This window comes from Microcaecilia unicolor, chromosome 5 (genome assembly GCF_901765095.1).
Source record: "Microcaecilia unicolor chromosome 5, aMicUni1.1, whole genome shotgun sequence".
Taxonomy (NCBI): Eukaryota; Metazoa; Chordata; class Amphibia; order Gymnophiona; family Siphonopidae; genus Microcaecilia; species Microcaecilia unicolor.
The window spans coordinates 335,361,146-335,380,264 of record NC_044035.1 but is presented as its reverse complement, the minus strand read 5'-3'; positions in this window follow the sequence as shown (position 1 = coordinate 335,380,264).

Sequence of the window (19,119 nt, the reverse complement as noted above, 5' to 3'; positions counted from 1 at the left end):
GAAAGGCACTATTGCAGTCGCATTTTATTTCACTTTAATTACAAAATTATATTTTCTTTAAGATCGCGTGTCGTGTTCTGCCCAAGCCAAGGGACACTAAGGGGAGTTATGCACTACACAATTCCTTCAAATCAAAGAGCAGTTAATGATAGTATCTAGGAGGACAAAGGAGCCAAACCAGTCTCTTGGTAGGAGGAAACATATGACAGACCTAGAGGCAGCATCAAAGCTGCTATCATTATTGGATCTGCCAAAGAGCCAGATGCTGCCTGCTAGAAAATCTCTTCTGTGACTTGGCAGCTTCCCTACAGCATTTGCTACTGAAAAGGAGCAGAAGGCTTACAATGATATAATATGCGTGGATACATGGTCACCTTCTCATCACCGTTGTTTTGAATACATGCTTGCATAAATATGTACGCAACACGTTGATGTTCATGATTTGTTTAGAGAAGCTGAGGTATCTTCAAGTCATGTAATTAAAAAAAAAACACATAGAAATATATATAATGAAAAGAAGTGGATGCCTAGTTTCTTTATTTCTTCATTACGACTTTTAGTTGAAAATGAACACGCAGAGCTCCTATACCCATAGGCTTCCCATGAGATCCAGTAAGCCTGTGCATTATTGGCTGTGGTAAGTACCACAAGGCTCAGCTGAATGAAGGAATTAGACATGTTTCCGCTCATTAGACCAGAAACTTTAGGCTCTGCTGGCAAAAAGAAATGGAGTCCGTCCAGTCTCTTTAGGGAACCAGGCAGATCATGTGTGATCATTTTTGTAACTCATCATCTATGTCCTATATCTCATCCTGACCAGAACATGGTTTTTAAATAGTTTTTTAGTAACTGAACATGTGAAGCTAGCCATATATAGTAAAAAAAAAAAAAAATTCTCACCTCATCTATGATGATATTAAAAAATGATGAGACTACATTTGTATACATCAAAAAATAAATCAAATATGACATTATTCTCATTCTGTTTTCATCTCACTCTTTCTAAATATCCATTAACTGTCAGGTGCCTTTGTGGCAGCAGGATTGACCTGAAGGGTACCTTACACCAGTAGATTTTATTTTTGAGGGGGAATCTCAGGAGAATCTTCAGCGTTGTGGCAGGTGAATACTTGCCTGACTGTAGGTATCTGGCTGTTTGCAGCTGACATGGCAATGTTACTTTTTCTTCGATAGAGTGTGCATTTGATGGAGTCATTTCTACATCATGGATAGTACAGCAAACGAAAAGCATGCCATATGACAGATTTTGGTCTTTTGAAGCTGTTTTCATAATAGAGCACTTATATGAAAAGTCTAAAAAGTGCCTATTGTATTCCTATTTTATTAAGGCAACATAGGTGTCTATCCTCCTAATTCTAGAAAGTTGCGAGCCCAAGTGCTCAAATTTGCACGTGCAAGTAATATAATAAGGTCAGTTGCGTACAAAACCTAATTTAATAATTTATTTATTTGTTACATTTGTATCCCACATTTTCCCTCATATTAGTGGGCTCGATGTGGCTTACAAAGTTCGGAGAGGAGAGAGCACTCCGGTGGACAAGTACAGAGTAGAAGTACAATTAATTAGATTTAGTGTAGCTTGTCCCATGCTGTTTACAAGAATGGATCATATTGAAGGGGATTAAGTGTTGTCTGATTCTGAGTGTAATTGATGTGTTTCATTAGTCGATGATTATGTCAGTTCTGCAGGGTATGCCTTTCTGAAGAGGTGCATCTTTAGATTTTTTCGGAAGTTTAGATGAATGTTCATAGTAGTGTATTCCAGAGCTGAGTGCATATGAAGGAAAAGCTGGACGCATAAGTCAATTTGTATTTCAGTCCCTTACATCTTGGGAAGTGAAGGTTTAGGTATGTTCTTGCTGATTCAGTAGTGTTTCTAGTTGGTAAGTTGACTAGTTTCTTCATGTATGCTGGAGCTAGGCCATAGATTATTTTGTGAACAAGAGTGCAAATCTTGAATTCATGGATTGGTAGCCAGTGCAGTTTTTCACAGAGGGGTTTAGCACTTTCAAATCTTGTCTTTCCGAAAATAAGTCTGGCTGCCTTGTTCTGAGTGGTCTGAAGTTTCCTTAGGATTTTTTCTTTGCATTCCACATATATACCGTTGCAATAATTGACGTGGGATAATACCAATGCTTGAATCATGTTATGAAACGTTTCCCTCGGGAAGAATTGTTTTACCCTTTTTAGTTTCTACATTGTGTGGAACATTTTCTTTGTAGTGGCAGTGGCTTGGTTCTCCAGAGTTGGGTTGCTGTCAATGGTGATGCTGAGGATCTTCAGGTTATCTGAGATTGGGAGAGTTCATTCTGATGTATGTATGGCTGTGGGGTGATTTGTTCTGTGTTGTGATGAAAGAATAAGACAGTGTTTTTTTTTTTTTTTTTTTTAGTTTAAATTTGAATGCTGTTGTCCAGGAATCCATTATGCATAAGCTGTTCTTTATTACATTGGTGATTTCTGATGGGTTTGATTTGAAAGGTATGCAAATTGGGACTTGGCAAGAGGGGTCATCGTTAGATTGAATAGAATTGGTGTGAGAGATGTTATGTTATGAGCTGATTGGTGTTAACGAGCTATAATAGGCTATGATTGGTGCTGATTGGTGCTAATTGCCAGTTATATATGCAACTGGCCTTAATTGGCACTCTATTAGTTGCATGATCAAATTCCAGAGTATGCAACTTCAAGGGAGCGTGGGCTTGGTCAGGCTATGGGCATGTTTGGAGCACACAGGTTATAGAATATTAGCATTTTCACCAGCCACTGAGCTAGCCTAAAGTGAGAGGAATAAATATGGACTTATGCTAGGATTCTATAAAGGCAGTTGCATGCAGCATTGCCATTATAACATTTGTGTTTATGGATGAACATAACATAAGAACATAAGAGTAGCCATACTGGGTCACACCAATGGTCCATCTAGCCCAGTATCCTGTTTCCAACAGTGGCCAAGCCAGGTCACAAGTACCTGGCAGAACCCCGAATAGTGGCAATCCATGCTACAAATCCCAGGACAAGCAGTTGCTTCTCCATGTCTGTCTCAATAGCAGACTATGGACTTTTCCTCCAGGAACTTGTCCAAAATATTTTAAACCCAGATACGCTAACTGCTGTTACCACATCCTCCGGCAAAGAGTTAAAGAGCTTAACTATTCACTGAGTGAAAAAATATTTCCATATAACTTCCTTGAGTGTCTCCTAGTCTTTGTACTTTTGGAATGAGTAAAAAATCAATGTACTTCTACTCATTCTACACCACTCAAGATTTTGTAGACCTCAATCATATCTCCCCTCATCTGTCTTTTTTTCCAAACTGAAGTGCCCTAACCTCTTTAACCTTTCCTCATACCAGAGAAGTTCCATCCCCTTTATCATTTTGGTCGCTCTTCTTTGAACCTTTTCCAATTCCGCTATATCTTTTTCGAGATACGATGACCAGAACTGAATGCAATACTCAAAGTGCGGTCACACCATGGAGCGATACAGAGGTATTATAGTATTTTCAGTCTTATTCACCATTCCTTTCCTAATAATTCCTAGCATGTTAAATAGCACCGGTCCCATTTCTGATCCCTGCTGTACTCTACTGTTCACCCTCCCCCATTGAGAGAAATGACCATTTAACCCCACCCTCTGTTTTCTGTCTAATAACAAATTCCTAATCCACACCAGAACCTTGCCTCCTATTCCATGACTCTACTTTTCTCAGGAGTTTCTCATGAGGAACTTTATCAAATGCTTTCTGAAAATTTAGATACACTACATCAACCGGTTCACCTTTATCCACTTTTATTCATGCCTTCAAAGAAATGAAGCAAATTGGCACAGTAAGACTTCCTTTTGCTGAACCCATGCTGACTCTGTCTCATTAAACCATGTTTGCCTATGTAGTCTGTAAATTTACTGTTTATAATAGTTTACACTATTTTGCCTGGTACTGACGTCAGGCTTATTGGTCTGTAATTTCCCAGATTACCCCTGCAACACTTTTTAAAAGCCAGTGTCACATTTGTCACCCTCCAATCTTCAGGTACTATGGACGATTTTAACAACAGGTTATACATTACTAACAGCAGATCAGCAATTTCATGCTTGAGTTCTTTGATACCCTTGGATGTATGCCATCTGGTACAGGTGATTTACTACTCTTTAATTTGTCAAATTGGCTAAGTACATCTCCCAGGTTCACAGAGATTTATTTCAGTTCCTCCACATCATCACCCTGGAAAATCATTTCCAGTACAGGCAGATCTCTTACACCTTCTTCCATAAAGACCAAAGCAAATAATTAATTCAGTTTCTCCACTATGGCCTGTCCTCCCTGGGTGCTGCTTTTGTTTCTTTGTGATCTAGATGTCCCTTGGATTCCCTTGCAGGTTTTCTGCTTCTGATGTACCTGAAAAAGTTGTTACTGTGAGTTTTAGCCTCTACAGTAATTTTTTTCTTCATATTATCATTTAACCTTCTTTATTAATGTTTTCCATCTGACTTGTCAGTGCTTATGTTGCTTGTTATTTTCTTCATTTGGATCCTTTTTCCATTCTTTGAATGACAATCTTTTGGTTGTAATAGCCTCTTTTACTTCACCTTTTAATCATTCTGGATGTCATTTTCTCTTCTTTATACTGTTGCAAATATGTGAAATGCATCTAATCTGGGCTTCCTAGATGGTATTCTTGAATAACATCCACACCTGATTGTGTCCTAACCTTAGCAGCTAATCCTTTTAGCGTCTTTTTAACCATTTTCCTCATTTCATTGTAGTCGCCCTTTTGAAAATTAAATGCAGCTACAATAGATGTTCTTTGTGGGTTCATCTCAGATAGTAGCTCAAATTTGATCATGTTATGATCACTGTTTCCCAGGGGACCCATCACTACATCTTGTACTATGCTCTGCACGCCACCAAGGACCAGATCCAAAATGGCTCCCCCAAGAAGCAAAATGTAATAATCTAGAAATGTTATCTCTCTGGCACTCATTTATCCAGTCAATACTGGGGTAATTGAAATCATCCATTATTATAGTGTTGCCCAATTTGCCAGCTTCCCTAATCTCTGTAAACAGTACTACAAGAATAATCCTTCCCTTCACGCATGGAATTTCTATCCATATTGATTCCACACTGCTATCTGTTTCATGTGGAATATTTAATTTATTTAACTCAATTCCCTCTTTAACAATATAGCACAACCCCCCTCCAATTTGATCCTCTCTATTATTGTGATACAATTTGTACCCTGTTAACACAATGTCCCTTTGATTGTCCTCTTTCCACCAAGTCTCTGAGATGCCTATTATATCTACCATTTAACGCTATATACTCTTACTCTCCCATCTTATTTTTATGTTTCTAGCATTTGTATAATACAGGCACTTTAAGTTATGTTTTTTCCTTGGATCTACAAGCTGCTTAGAAGTTGACGGGGATAATGTGAATCCTTTAGCCTGCTCTCTCATTAAGCACACCTGGATTGCTGTCAGCATTGTTGAAACCTCTCTACTGGGATTCCCTAAATGTCCTGTTTCAATAGTATCCTTCAAGGATACTCCATACCAATCCATGTGCTCCTGGGTGACTGTCAGCTTTTCACCTCATTCTAGTTTAAAAGCTGCTCTATCTGCTTTATAAAAGTTAGCACCAGCAGCCTGGTTCCAATCTGGTTAAGGTAGAGCCCATCCTTTCGGAACATTCTTCCCCTTTCCAAGAATGTCACCCAGTTCCTAATAAATCTAAATCCCTGAACCATTGTCTCAACCACACTTTGAGACTTTGGAGCTCTGCCTGCCATTTGGATCCTGCACGTGGAAAGGGGAGTATTTCTGAAAATGCTACCTGGCGGATCTGGACTTCAGTTTTCTATCTAAGATCCTAAATTTGGCTTCCAGAACCTCCCTCCCATATTTTCCTATGTCATTGGTACCCACATGTACCAAGACAGCTGGCTCCTCCCCAGCACTATCTAAGATCCTGTCTAAGTGATGCATGAGGTCCACCACCTTCGCACCAGGCAGGCAAGTGACCAGGTGATCCTCACATCTACCAGCCACCCAGCTATCTACATGCCTAATGATCAAATCACTAACTACAATAGCTGTTCTACCCTTCCCACCTGGGCAGACGTTCTTGAAGACAAATCCTCAGTTCAAGAGGATAGTGTATCCTCTAGTGGGCAGGTCCTGGCTACAGGAGTACTTCCTACTTCGCCAGGGTGATGCTGTCCTTCTAGGAGACCTCTCTTCTCCAAGGCAGCACAGGGACTGCCAGACTGGAGGTGGGATTTCTCTACAACTTCCCTGCATGTCTCCTCTATGTACATCTCTATCTCCCTCATCTCCTCCAAGTCTGCTACTCTAGCCTCAAGAGAACAGACCCATTATCTGAGAGCTAGGAGCTCTTTTCATCGGGTACACACATATAACCTCTCACCAACTGGGAGATAAACATTCACATGACACTCAGTGCAAAAGACTGGATAGCACCCCTCTCACTGTTGAACTGCTGTCTCCATCTTAATATTTTTGAGTTTTTAAATAATGTAAAACTTGCTAAAGTATTATGATATTAGCCTAATATAAAAATACTTTAACTTATATGGTATATTGTGTGATTTATTTAATGTTTTCTTCTGAGAAAGTAATGAAATGTAATTAAAACTCTATAAGAGCACTCCTCCCTTTTTTTCCTAATTAGAATAACTGACTATATTAGAAGAGTTGTGCTAGGAATGGGAAGAAGTTGGAAAGAGTGGGTAAGATTGAACACTAAACTATGTCCTGCTGTAACTAGGTCCTACCGTGCTTGCTAGAGGCTATCTGTTAATGCTGTAGTACAAAGTTCAGGTTTTAAAACCATGATCTTTAAATTCCCAAAGCACAGAGCAAAATAATGTTCACTTACCAGAGAAATGTCCTCTTCTCTCAGAACTTCTCAGAAAGAATGTTAAGAGGGACCTTTCATCTTGATATAGTTTTGAATCTAAGGGGACTGCTTCAAACAGACCTTTCAAGCTAGCTCAGTAATCAGATTGCCCTTAATAACCTTTGCAAATATCCTACTTCTTCACACCTTAATTAACACCTTTACTAATTCAGGTCAGTAGCAGTGCTACCTCTCCAGCAGCCAAAGAACAAAAATAATTGTCCTTTTGAGCCTTGCTATTATCCTTTTTAATGTTCTTTGGCTGTTAAGTTTCTACCTGTAGAAAAAGTTTCAGTTTAAAACTATGGGAAAAGTTTCTACCTCTAGAGAAATTTTCAGTGTAAAACTATGGGAAAAGTGTTGTTCACAATGTTATCTAGTTAATTATGCTTATTTCTCTCCCTCCCCCCCCCCCCCCCCCCCATGACTGAACTAGGCCCTGCTGTGCCTGCTAGAGGCTATCTGTTAATACAGTGGTACAAAGTTCAAGTTTTAAAACTAGGGGGGGGAAAGAGTATGGAGACTAGTTGATAAAGTTTTTGGGTTTTTTTTTTAAATTCTGCCTATCAGTAACCTACAATTTCTTCTTTAAACCCCAATCTTTAAGTTTCCAAAGCACAGGACAAAATAATGTTCATTTACCAGTGAAATGTTCTATTCTCTCAGTACTTTTCACAATTCTACATGGCAACAAAAAAAAATCTGTGCTGAGATAAGTGCTATTCTATAAGCCGCGCTTAAACTTAGCCACAGTTTATAGAATAGTGTTTATGCCTGAGTATTGCACCTAACTTTAGGTACAACCATTTGTACCAACTGAAATGTGGTGCAAATGTACATGCCTAAATTGGGCGCATATCCCCCTTCTTCTATAAAAAACACACACAAATGCTAGGAAACCCCCATTCCACCCATGACCCTCCCATTTCTGCGCCCCCCCTTTTTTTTTACACATGCATAAAATTTGCACCTAGATTTATATGTATATATTCCAATTAAGTCTAATTAATGCTAATATTTGCTTGTTAAAAGCCAATTGCTGGCACTAATTAGCTCATTTAATTCAATTGCATGTGCAAATTGGGCATGGGTGCAATTTTTGGTGTCTTTTATAGAATTAGGGACTAGCGCCCCATCCTACCACCTGATTTTAGGCAATTTATACAGAATTACCTCCAAGTCCCTATATAAAATAAGCTTGTACAACCCCCATCATGCCACATATGATAAGGGCATTTCTATAAACTAGGTGTTCACATTTATGCATGTTACATTTATTTATTCATTAATATGTTTTATTAATTTTTATTCTGCCTAAAAACATGAATGGTGTGTTAAGAATACTAGCATTTATGGACATGTGTGTACACCTACTCACATCTATACTAACATGCTACCAAAGTGCTAATCTGTGAAGACTCACATAAATAGCATGTATTGGTAAGAGGATGTATGCAGGGGCGGAGCATGAGTAAAACATAGGCAGGTTTCCCATGAACATGCATAACTTACAGAATACTGTATGTTATGCCTCCATGCCACATTTGGTACATGAACTTGTGCGAGCTCTATGGCTGCTGTAAGTGCAGACGCCTAAATGTTAGACACCCCCAACACACCCACACTTCTCCCATGGCCACACCCCCATTTCAGCTACACATGTTGGAATTTACACCTAAAAAGAAGTGCACATAAACTCCAATTATTGCTAATTAGTGACAGCCAATTATCATAGCTAATTGGCTCATTACTCCTTTGAGTAGTGTGCGTAAATCGGCTGCATGCACAATTTAACCCACTCTATTCACCGTGCCTTATATAGAATCCAGGGGGTAGCTTGCACATTTTACTATTATGCAGAAAAAGCTGGTATGTACCATGCAGCCAATCTAAAAAGCATAAGCTTTCCCCCTGATTCTATAAAAGTCATGAAAAATTAAGCGTGTAAATTTAGATGCCCTCTGATTTGCTTGCACAATTTGATAGAATAATGAGCCAATTAGTGCCAATCCAACTTCATTTCTGCCTGTCTTTCGACTCCACCCCTATAACATTATTAAACTATGTCAGATAATCCTCCTAATTATTCTTTGTTCCCAACCAAGATCTACACTCTCCAGGGAGGGAACTCCACAGACTCTCATCCCGTCAGACCTCCAATCCCCTGAAACTCTGTAACTGTCCCATTGTTCCATGTAAGCCACATTGAACCTACCTAAAGGTGGGAAAATGTGGGATATAAATGCTATAAATACATAATATATACATAATTGGCTTTTTAACAGCAATTATTGGCACTAATTAGATTTAATTGGGACTTATGCACGCAAATTTAGGCGTGGGTGCCATGCCTAAAATTTATACAAGGCCCGAAAAAGGGGGCATGGAAATGGAGGGTGATGGGTGTTTTGGGGTAGATTGGAGCATGCTTTTGAGTTATGTATATAATTATAGAATATGGGTTCTCCGTGCATACATTTAGTTTTCGTTGGTGCAAATTGTGATGCCTAAATTTACATGTGACCTCTCCGCTTAAGCATTGTTCTATAAACGGCACCAAACTTTAGGCATGGCTTATAGAATACCACTTAAACGTTTTGGTTTTTTTGGGCGTTAAGTTTCTTACACATAGAAGCACTGATATTGGGTGATTGTGAATATATGCTATTCTTGACCCACTGCAATCTGGTTTTCGCCCTCTCCACTCAACCGAAACTACGCTTACTAAAGTCTCCAATGACCTATTACTGGCCAAATCCAGAGGTCAATATTCCATCCTCATTCGTCTTGATCTTTCCGTTGCGTTTGACACTGTCGATCACAGCATACTTCTCGATACTCTGTCCTCACTTGGATTGCAGGGCTCTGTCCTTTCCTGGTTCTCTTCCTACCTCTCCCTCCGCACCTTTAGTGTTCACTCTGGTGGATCCTCTTCTACTTCTATCCCTCTGCCTGTTGGCGTACCTCAGGGTTCTGTTCTTGGTCCCCTCCTCTTTTCTAGCTACACTTCTTCCCTTGGTTCATTAATCTCATCCCAAGGCTTTTCCTACCATCTCTATGTTGATGACTCCCAAATCTACCTTTCTACCCCTGATATCTCACCTTGCATCCAAACCAAAGTATCAGTGTGCTTGTCTGACATTGCTGTCTGGATGTCTCAACGCCACCTGAAATTAAATATGACCAAAACCGAGCTTCTCATTCCCCCCCCCCCCCCCAAACCCACCTCCCCGCTCCCCCCATTTTCTATTTCTGTTGATGGCTCTCTCATTCTCCCTGTCTCCTCAGCTCGAAACCTTGGGGTTATCTTTGACTCTTCTCTCTTCTTCTCTGCTCATATCCAGCAGATTGCCAAGACCTGTCGTTTCTTTCTTTACAACATCCTTAAAATCCGCCCCTTTCTTTCTGAGCACTCTACCAAAACCCTCATCCACACCCTTGTCACCTCTCGTTTGGACTACTGCAATCTGCTTCTTGCTGGCCTCCCACTTAGTCACCTCTCCCCTCTCCAGTCGGTTCAAAACTCTGCTGCCCGTCTCATCTTCCGCCAGGGTCACTTTACTCATACTACCCCTCTCCTCAAGTTGCTTCACTGGCTCCCTATCCGTTTTCGCATCCTGTTCAAACTTCTTCTACTAACCTATAAATGTACTTACTCTGCTGCTCCCCAGTATCTCTCCACACTCGTCCTTCCCTACACCCCTTCCTGTGCACTCCGTTCCCTGGATAAATCCTTCTTATCTGTTCCCTTCTCCACTACTGCCAACTCCAGACTTCGCTCCTTCTGTCTTGCTGCGCCCTACGCCTGGAATAGACTTCCTGAGCCCCTACGTCTTGCCCCATCCTTGACCATCTTTAAATCTAGATTGAAAGCCCACCTCTTTAACATTGCTTTTGACTCGTAACCACTTGTATCCACTCGCCTCCATCTTTTCTCTCCTCTTTCCTCTACACATTAATTGATTTGTTTGCTTTATTTTTTGTCTACTAGATTGTAAGCTCTTTGAGCAGGGACTGTCTTTCTTCTATGTTTGTGCAGCGCTGCGTACACTTTGTAGTGCTATAGAAATGCTAAATAGTAGTAGTAGTAGTAGTAGTAGTAGTAATAAGTTATCCCCAAGGGTAGATTCCAATGTCATAATTACGTCAAAAAGACAAAAAATAAACAAATGAATTTTTTTTTAAATTTGATGTTGTCCTCACATTGTGCTCCTTTCAGCAAAGGTCTTTATAAGAGTCACTTGCTACTATTTCATTTTTGGCCTAAGAATCTGTGAAATCTATTGATTAATTTGAGATCCTTTTCTTAAATGTTATAAGTGCACCCAATGGGGAAAAAAAAAGTACCTCACACATCTGGCAATTTTTGTGTGTTATTTATAGCTTTTCTGATTGAACTGTAATTGATTCAGATGCGTAAATCAGATATGTAATTTACAGTCTGGCATTTGAGCTTTGAAGTTCATTTTGTGACATCTACTGAGTGAGTAATCACTGTCATGATGGAGAAGTTATAATAGTTGTGGATTCCTTCAAGAGGAAATATGTGACACGGTTTATTTTAATTGGTGAAAAGCAGAGAATATCTCAACAAATCTATGAAGAAGTTGATCAGCTTTAAAAAACAAAAAAACACTGGGAACCAGGGGCGTAGCTACGGGTGGGCCTGGATGGGCCCAGGCCCACCCAATTTAGCCTCAGGCCCGCCCACCCACCCACCAGAGTCCGAGTCCATCCCCGTCCGTCCGTCTCTTCGAATCCTCGCCCGCAGCGGTGAACTGGCGGGCAGGCGCTATGCTCAAGTAGTAAAAGCAGCAAGCCGGCAGGTTTGAGTTCGTCCTTCGCTTCCCTGCCTTCTCTGCGTCCCGCCCGCCTGAAAGGAAATGACATCACAGGAAGGCGGGACGCAGAGAAGGCAGGGAAGCGAAGGACGAACTCAAACCTGCCGGCTTGCTGCTTTTACTACTTGAGCATAGCGCCTGCCCGCCAGTTCACCGCTGCAACCTCAGGAGTGGAGTGCAAGTGAGCCAGCCCACGGAAGCCATTTGGTAAATTTCTGTTTCCACTCCCCCGCGCAGCCATCGCGTCGCCGTTCATTCAAAACACAGCAAGCAAACCTGTGAGCTGCTGCATCACATTGTTGTTCTTTGCCAAGAGATGAGAGATGCTGCGAAGGGGGAGAGAGGGGGGTGGAAAGAAACAGGATGGATGGGGGAAATTCTGGCCACAGGAGAGGGGGGCAAGACAAAAGAGAGAAGTGACAGGAAGATGTTGGAAGAGTGTGAAGGGTGGGGAGAAGAGAGGGAGCAGATGCTGGGCTAGAAGGGTGGAGGGAGAGAGACATTGGGAAATGTGGAACCATGTGGGAGAGGCCAAGGGGGTGGCAAGGAAATGAACGCGTGGAGGATGGTGATTACAGGGGAAAGAAATATGGTAAGGGGGAATAGATTGAAGATGGAAGGGAATGGATGGCTGGGGAAGTAGAGAGATGGGGAATAGGAGAACTAGTGGGTGAAAAGGAATCTGAGAGGTAACTGAAAAGTAAAACAAAGGAAAAGGGGTTAGACAGGATAAGATTTGGGTGGACAGAGCAGAAAAGAAAAAAAAAGAGAGGAAAGAGCTAAAATGGAAAGGTCAATATGTCAGAGGCAAGTGAAGTGAGGGAATGGAACAAGAGAGGAGAAAAAGACAAATGGACAGCAGCTGCTTGAAGGAGAAATAGCAGAAAGATTGGAAAGTTCAAAAGAGAAACTGGATCAACATGATGGAAAAAGAAAATGACCAGACAACAAAGGTAGAAAAGGCATTTTATTTTGAATCTTAAATGAAATATGATAGCTTGAGAAATGTGCATAGTGGATGTCACTTTCCTCATGAGCTAAAGTGTTTCTGTTTCTATTTTGAGTTGGGAGGTGCTGGGGGAGAGGTGGAGAATAGGAGGAGGAAGGGGGCGGGGCAGAGAAAATTTTGTGCCCACCCACTTAGGGCTCTGGCCCACCCAAAATTGGCTGTCTGGCTACGCCACTGCTGGGAACCAGTGGGTTAGATGAGGAAGAGGATGTCTGTTCCAGAGGCATAGCTAGGTGGGGCACCAGGGGAGCGACTACTCCACAAATGTACTTCCAACAGTGCCGGCACCTATTTTTCAATAGTCCATCATGCCTGCACAATACGTTCACACACCTATACAGTCCGCTCACCACTCCCCTTGGCATCACAGCCTGGCTACGCTTGTATGCCTGTCTTGTCAGTCAGTGCAACTACTAATTCCAGTATCTGAACAGAACTAATCCCATCACGCTTGTTTCTAATAAAACATGTTCTCAGAAAACCTGGCATTGATGCTCCTCACGTCCCTAGACCTTAAAAACAAACAAACAAACAAAAAACCACAGTCTGATATTTCTCTCCTCCAGGGAAAACAGGCTCTGATCCCCCTACTGCCTTAGGCCCTCATCACACTTTTGGGAATGTATACTAAAGGACACCAACCATTAGTGCAGGCCCATGGTAATGGCTACTTCATACTCAACGTACTTGGCACTACTAACTCTCTCTTTAAGAGCTCTTCAACTGTAACTACTCCCCTAACAAGGCTCATATATGGTTTTAACCTCCACCTTAACCATATATCATATAGAAATCATTCATATGTTTTTTATGTTTTTTATCGCCTCAGCAGTGCACATGACCACTGGCGATCGCCAGTGAGGATTTGGGTGCTGTTGAATGTCCAATAAAAGAGTGAAGTTGGTCATGTGCACTGCTGAGGCGATAAAAAACATAAAAAACATATGAATGATTTCTATATGATATATGGTTAAGGTGGAGGTTAAAACCATATATGAGCCTTGTTAGGGGAGTAGTTACTTCATTCTCAAACAGCCAGTATGGCACGAGACAAGAACTAGAAATCCAAGAAGTAGAGGTGGACCAAAACATCTTTGCAGCCTGGAGTCACTAAAAACAACTTTATTTAGCACCACACAAGTGTATGGCCCGACAAGGGGCCGTGTTTCGACGGTTCTGACACACTGTTGAAAAATCATAAAATTTGGGTGCAGGATAGTACAATAGATGATCAAAAAGCCGCTTTTGTGTGACAGTAACACTTGCTGTCAAAGTGCAGCGTAGACAAGTCGGATGCCGGTGAGCCCACCAAAAAAACACAAAGAACTGACAGGCCAATGCTCAGAATTCCAGTGCTGTAAGGAGCAGATATGGACACCTAATGCTTACAATTAATGCTATGCTACTTTTATTAGCACTGGAAAGGGGGAGGAATGTGCCTGGTGCATGAGCACAAGGACTGTGAGGTAAGTGCACATGCCCAGCCAGAGCATTTGAAATTACTTTGCAGTAAAGATTTTCTCGCTAGCGCCAATCAAAAAAAAAAATCCTATATTTTTGCAGTTTTCAGATTTATGGTAGATCTTGCAGTGGGACTTATTTTCCTCCCTTCCTTCAGTATCCAGTACTGCCTGACCTTCTCTGCTTTTCCATTCCTTTGCCTCTATATCCCCGCGTCTTTTGCCCAGAATCTTGCTCGCGTTATCTATACCTCCCAATTGAGTCTTTCAGCTGCAGTGACTTTTACCAGCCTATGCCACCTCTGAGCTGGCAGTAGGTTTTGTGCATTAAGGCAGGGTATTTTTGTGCACTGTTTCTTTCAGCATTGAGAGGGAATATCTAATTATCTCATTTGCATTGGTTTGACTATATCTACATACTATTTGTACTGATCTTCAGTGCCCTCGGTGATTCCTACGTTGGTGCCCCCTGAACATTGTATGCAGCCTAATGCTGGCATTTTTCTGGCACTAGCTACCTTTAGCGCTGGTGTTAGGGTCTAGGCAGCAGCCTGTGTGTGAGCATCAGCATCAGCTTCTGGGTGAGATAGGTTGTGGTAAAAGCTTGCAGTTAGCACATGGTAAGGTACACTGCAGATAAGTGTGTGCTAACTTAACTCCTCCTTAAGAGGAGGCATTAAATGCACCACATTATAGGCAGTGGTTAACGTGTCCATTGTTAAAAAAAAACACACAAGTTCCCCTAGACTCATCCAAATTAGAAGATATCCTTAACTGCCAGCAAGTTTTCTGCCAGGTCTACTAAACATCAAACCAGTGGCGTTCTAGGGGGGCTGACACCCGGGGCGGATCACCCCACCCCCCAGATGCAGCACGACCCCTCCCGGGTGAAAAGGCACCCCCCTTGAAAGAACCCACCCTCGGGTGCACGCTGCTGGGGGGGGGGGGGGGTGCCGCGCACGCCTGTCCTTCGTTCGTTCCATGCTCCCTCTGCCCCGGAACAGGAAGTAACCTGTTCCAGGGCAGAGGGAGCATGGAACGAATGAAGGACAGGCGCGCGCGGCACCCCCCCAGTGGCGTGCACCCGGGGTGGACCGCCCCCACCGCCCCCCCTTGGTACACCACTGCATCAAACTCTTATTGCCTGTGGACCAGATGATCAAAAGCAAATGCAGACGCTAGAGACCATTAGCGTCAGACAAGCGCCCGCATTTTCCCAACACAGATGATCAGAGGGGGTCTGGCGTGATTGCGTAGGGAATACTGCAGAGATCATTTAAATTATATTTAAATATAGCTGTCCAGTATTCTGCCAATATGATTGTATTTGCTGAATAGCGCCTTAACCGTATGCCAGATTGGAGCTGGCATTAGGGTTAAGGCTTTTCCTCCCCCCTCCCGTCCATGCCAGGCATCCTGGGCTGCCCGATTACCACCGGGTTACTGTGGGAGCCCTTACCACCACCTCAATGGGTGGTGATAAGTGTTCCACCCCAAAATGGCTGTGTGGCAAATGGTTCACTTACCGCACGACCATTTCCCTTTGAGAAAAAAGAGGCAGCTAGCACTGTAGCTTACTAAAAAGACCCCTCAATTTGCTTTCTTAAACGCTGCTGCACACTGATTAGAGGGTTTCAATGAATCATCGTATCATCAACAATGACACCTAGATCCTTTTCCTGGGCGGTGACTCATAATGTGGAACCTTGCATCGTGTAGCTGTAATTTGGGTTCCTCTTTCCCGCATGCATCACTTTGCATTTGCTCACATTAAACGTCACCTGCTTTTAAACTTAAAGGGCTTTAGAATCTGTGGTTTTCAGTTCCACTTCCTAAGAAGTTCTTCTCAAAAGCAAAGCAATTCTTTTATTACTTCCTGGGGGTTTTTTTTTCCTACGTGAATTTGTAATCAAATATTCTAAATAGGTAATGACAACTGTATTTGCCAGTGGCGTTCCTAGGGGGGGGGGGGGGGGCGGTGGGTGCGGTCCGCCCCAGGTGCACGCCGCTGGGGGGGTGCCACGCGCGCCTGTCCTCCATTCGTTCCATGCTTCTTCTCTGCCCCGGAACTGGAACAGGTTACTTCCTGTGCCGGGGCAGAGAAGAAGCATGGAACGAATAGAGGACAGGCGCGCGCGCGGCACCCCCCCCCCCCCAGCGGCGTGCACCCGGGGGGGCGGTTCCTTCATGGGGGGGTGTCCTTTCGCCGGGGGGGGGGGGGGGGTTGCGCTGCATCCAGGGAGGGGGGGCGGGGTGCATCGGCGATCTGCCCCGGGTGTCAGCCCCCCTAGGAATGCCACTGGTATTTGCTTAACTTTTGTTACCAGTTGAAATCATAGCCATGCATTAGGAGAGCCTAATAAATTCAATTTGTGGAACTTGAGCTCCAAAAAGTCATATTACTGCTCTATGGGGTCAGGGGCGTAGCTGGACTCCGGCGGTAGGGGGGACCAGAGCCAGAGGGAGGGGCACATTTTAGCCCCCCCCCCCCCCGCCACCACCGACCCCCCCCCTCCGTCATTGTCAGAGCCCCCACCGCCACCAATGACTCTCTCCACCCCCCTCCCGCCGCCAACCCTCCCCCGCTGCCGTTGCTTACCTTTGCTGGCGGGGGGCCCCAACCCCCGCCAGCCGAGGTCCGCTTCCACCTGCCGCTGCCTTAAAAACTACTTCTTCAGCCGGCGGGGGACCCCAAACCCCCGCCAGCCGCCCCGAGGTGTTTAAAATTCATCTTCGGCCTCCGTGGCCGTGCTGCTGTTGATAGGAGCTGTTGAATCCACTTCGGAGTCTGACGTCGTTGTACGTTGTACGTGCTGCGACGTCAGACTCCGAAGTGGATTCATCAGCTCCTATCAACAGCAGCACGGCCACGGAGGCCGAAGATGAATTTTAAACACCTCTGGGCGGCTGGCGGGGGTTTGGGGTCCCCCGCCAGCAAAAGTAAGCAACGGCAGCGGGGGAGGGTTGATGGCGGTAGGGGGGTCCAGGGCAAAATCTGCGGGGGCCCAGGCCTCTGAGGCCCCACGCAGATACGCCCCTGTATGGGGTCCTTTTACGAAGCTGCGGCAAAAGGGGGCCTGCGCTGGTGTCAGCATATGTTTTTGGTGTGCACCAAGGCCCCCTTTTACCACAGCAGGTAAAAGGCAGGTATTTCTCTTTTTTTTTGTAAGAAATGGCCGTGTGGCAAGCAGGGGCGTAGCCAGAGTTCGGCGGGAGGGGGGGGGTCCAGAGCCCGAGGTGAGGGGGCACATTTTAGCCCCCCCTGGTGCCGCTGACCCCCCCCACACCATTGCTGAACCACCCCACCACCAACTTTGACCTCCCCCCTGCCATTGCCGAACCCCCCCGCCACCAACTCTGACCCCCCCCCTGCTGATGACCCTCTCGACCCCTCCTCCCGCCGCCAACCCGCCGTCACCTACCTTTGCTTGCGGGGGACCCCAACCCCCGCCAGCCGAGCCAAGGTCCTCTTCTTTCTAATCCCATGCAAGGCTTCGTTCTAGTTTGACGTCCTGCGCGGGATTGGGAAGAAGAGGACCTCGGTTCGGCTGGCGGGGGTTGGGGTCCCCTGTCAGCAAAGGTAGGCGATGGCGGGTTGGCGACGGCGGGAGGGGGGTCAAGAGGGCCTTCGGCAGGGGGGGGTCCAGGGGCAAATCTACGGGGGCCCAGGCCCCCATGGCCCCATACTGGCTACGCCACTGGTGGCAAGTGAAGCACTTGCCCCGCGGCCATTTCGGGGGAATCACATACCGCCATTCATTGAGGTGGTGGTAAGGGCTCCCATGCTAACCTGGTGGTAACTGGGCAGTGCGCAGCACTTCCCGATTACTACCAGGTACACATTGACGTTACAAAAATATTAATATTTTTGTAGCGCCGGACATAGCGCACACTGGGAGTGAAAACGTTTTTTCAGTTTAATATATTTTATTGGATTTTATCATAATACAATACAAGCAAGAGCGCACCACAGTTCAACAAACAACAGTTACCAACATGGCAAAACTGGAGCTCCCATTCAAAAAAACAACTATCCGCAACTAGAAACACATTAAGAAAAGGGGGGAAGAAAGAGGAGGTGGAGAAGTAAAAAAAAAAAAAAAAAAAGGAGGGGGGTGCTGGAGGATACAAATCCAGACATGGAGCATGCATAGGCCACAAAATACATCAACCTCAGTGTTTATCTCTGTACCGAAGCAAAATAGGCACCAGTGGCAGCCATTTTTCCCTATAGGAAGCGAAGCGAGAAGATTTCTTCGCCAGATGTAATTCGAATTTGTACATTTGGAGCAATGAGTTCCACCATTCCTGGTAAGTGGCCTGATGTAAGGACTTCCAGTGAGAGAAGATCACCTTCAATGCCAAAGAGACCATGGCACCAACAAGAGCCCCCTCACTAGGAGTTAACTGACCCCCAAAGGACTGTTCCCAAAGAATCACAAATTGATAAGAGATGGAGCCAGGGAGGGGAAAAATGGCTACCAGCTGGGACCAGATTTCTGACCAGTACTTGTGAAGGCACACACATTCAAATATAAGATGCCTGAGAGTACCCGTTTGGGAGTGGCAAGACCAACAGACAGCTGGACTAGAAGGGTTAATAACATACAACTTATACGGCGTCCAGCATTTAGTGCTGGATTTACAAAGAAGATATTTGTAAATGTGGGAAGCCACATGACCAGTGCGCGGAAGCTTCAGACCAAAATCCAGAAGCCCTGGGGTTTGGGAGAGGAACTGGGCTTGAAATCCACTCTTGTACTGCTTTTTTACCATGGAGCCAAGCTGAAGCCACTGGTAAAATTGGGCGTCAGAAAGGCCAAAGTCCAGTTTCATTTCAGCAAAGGTTTTCCAAGACTGCCT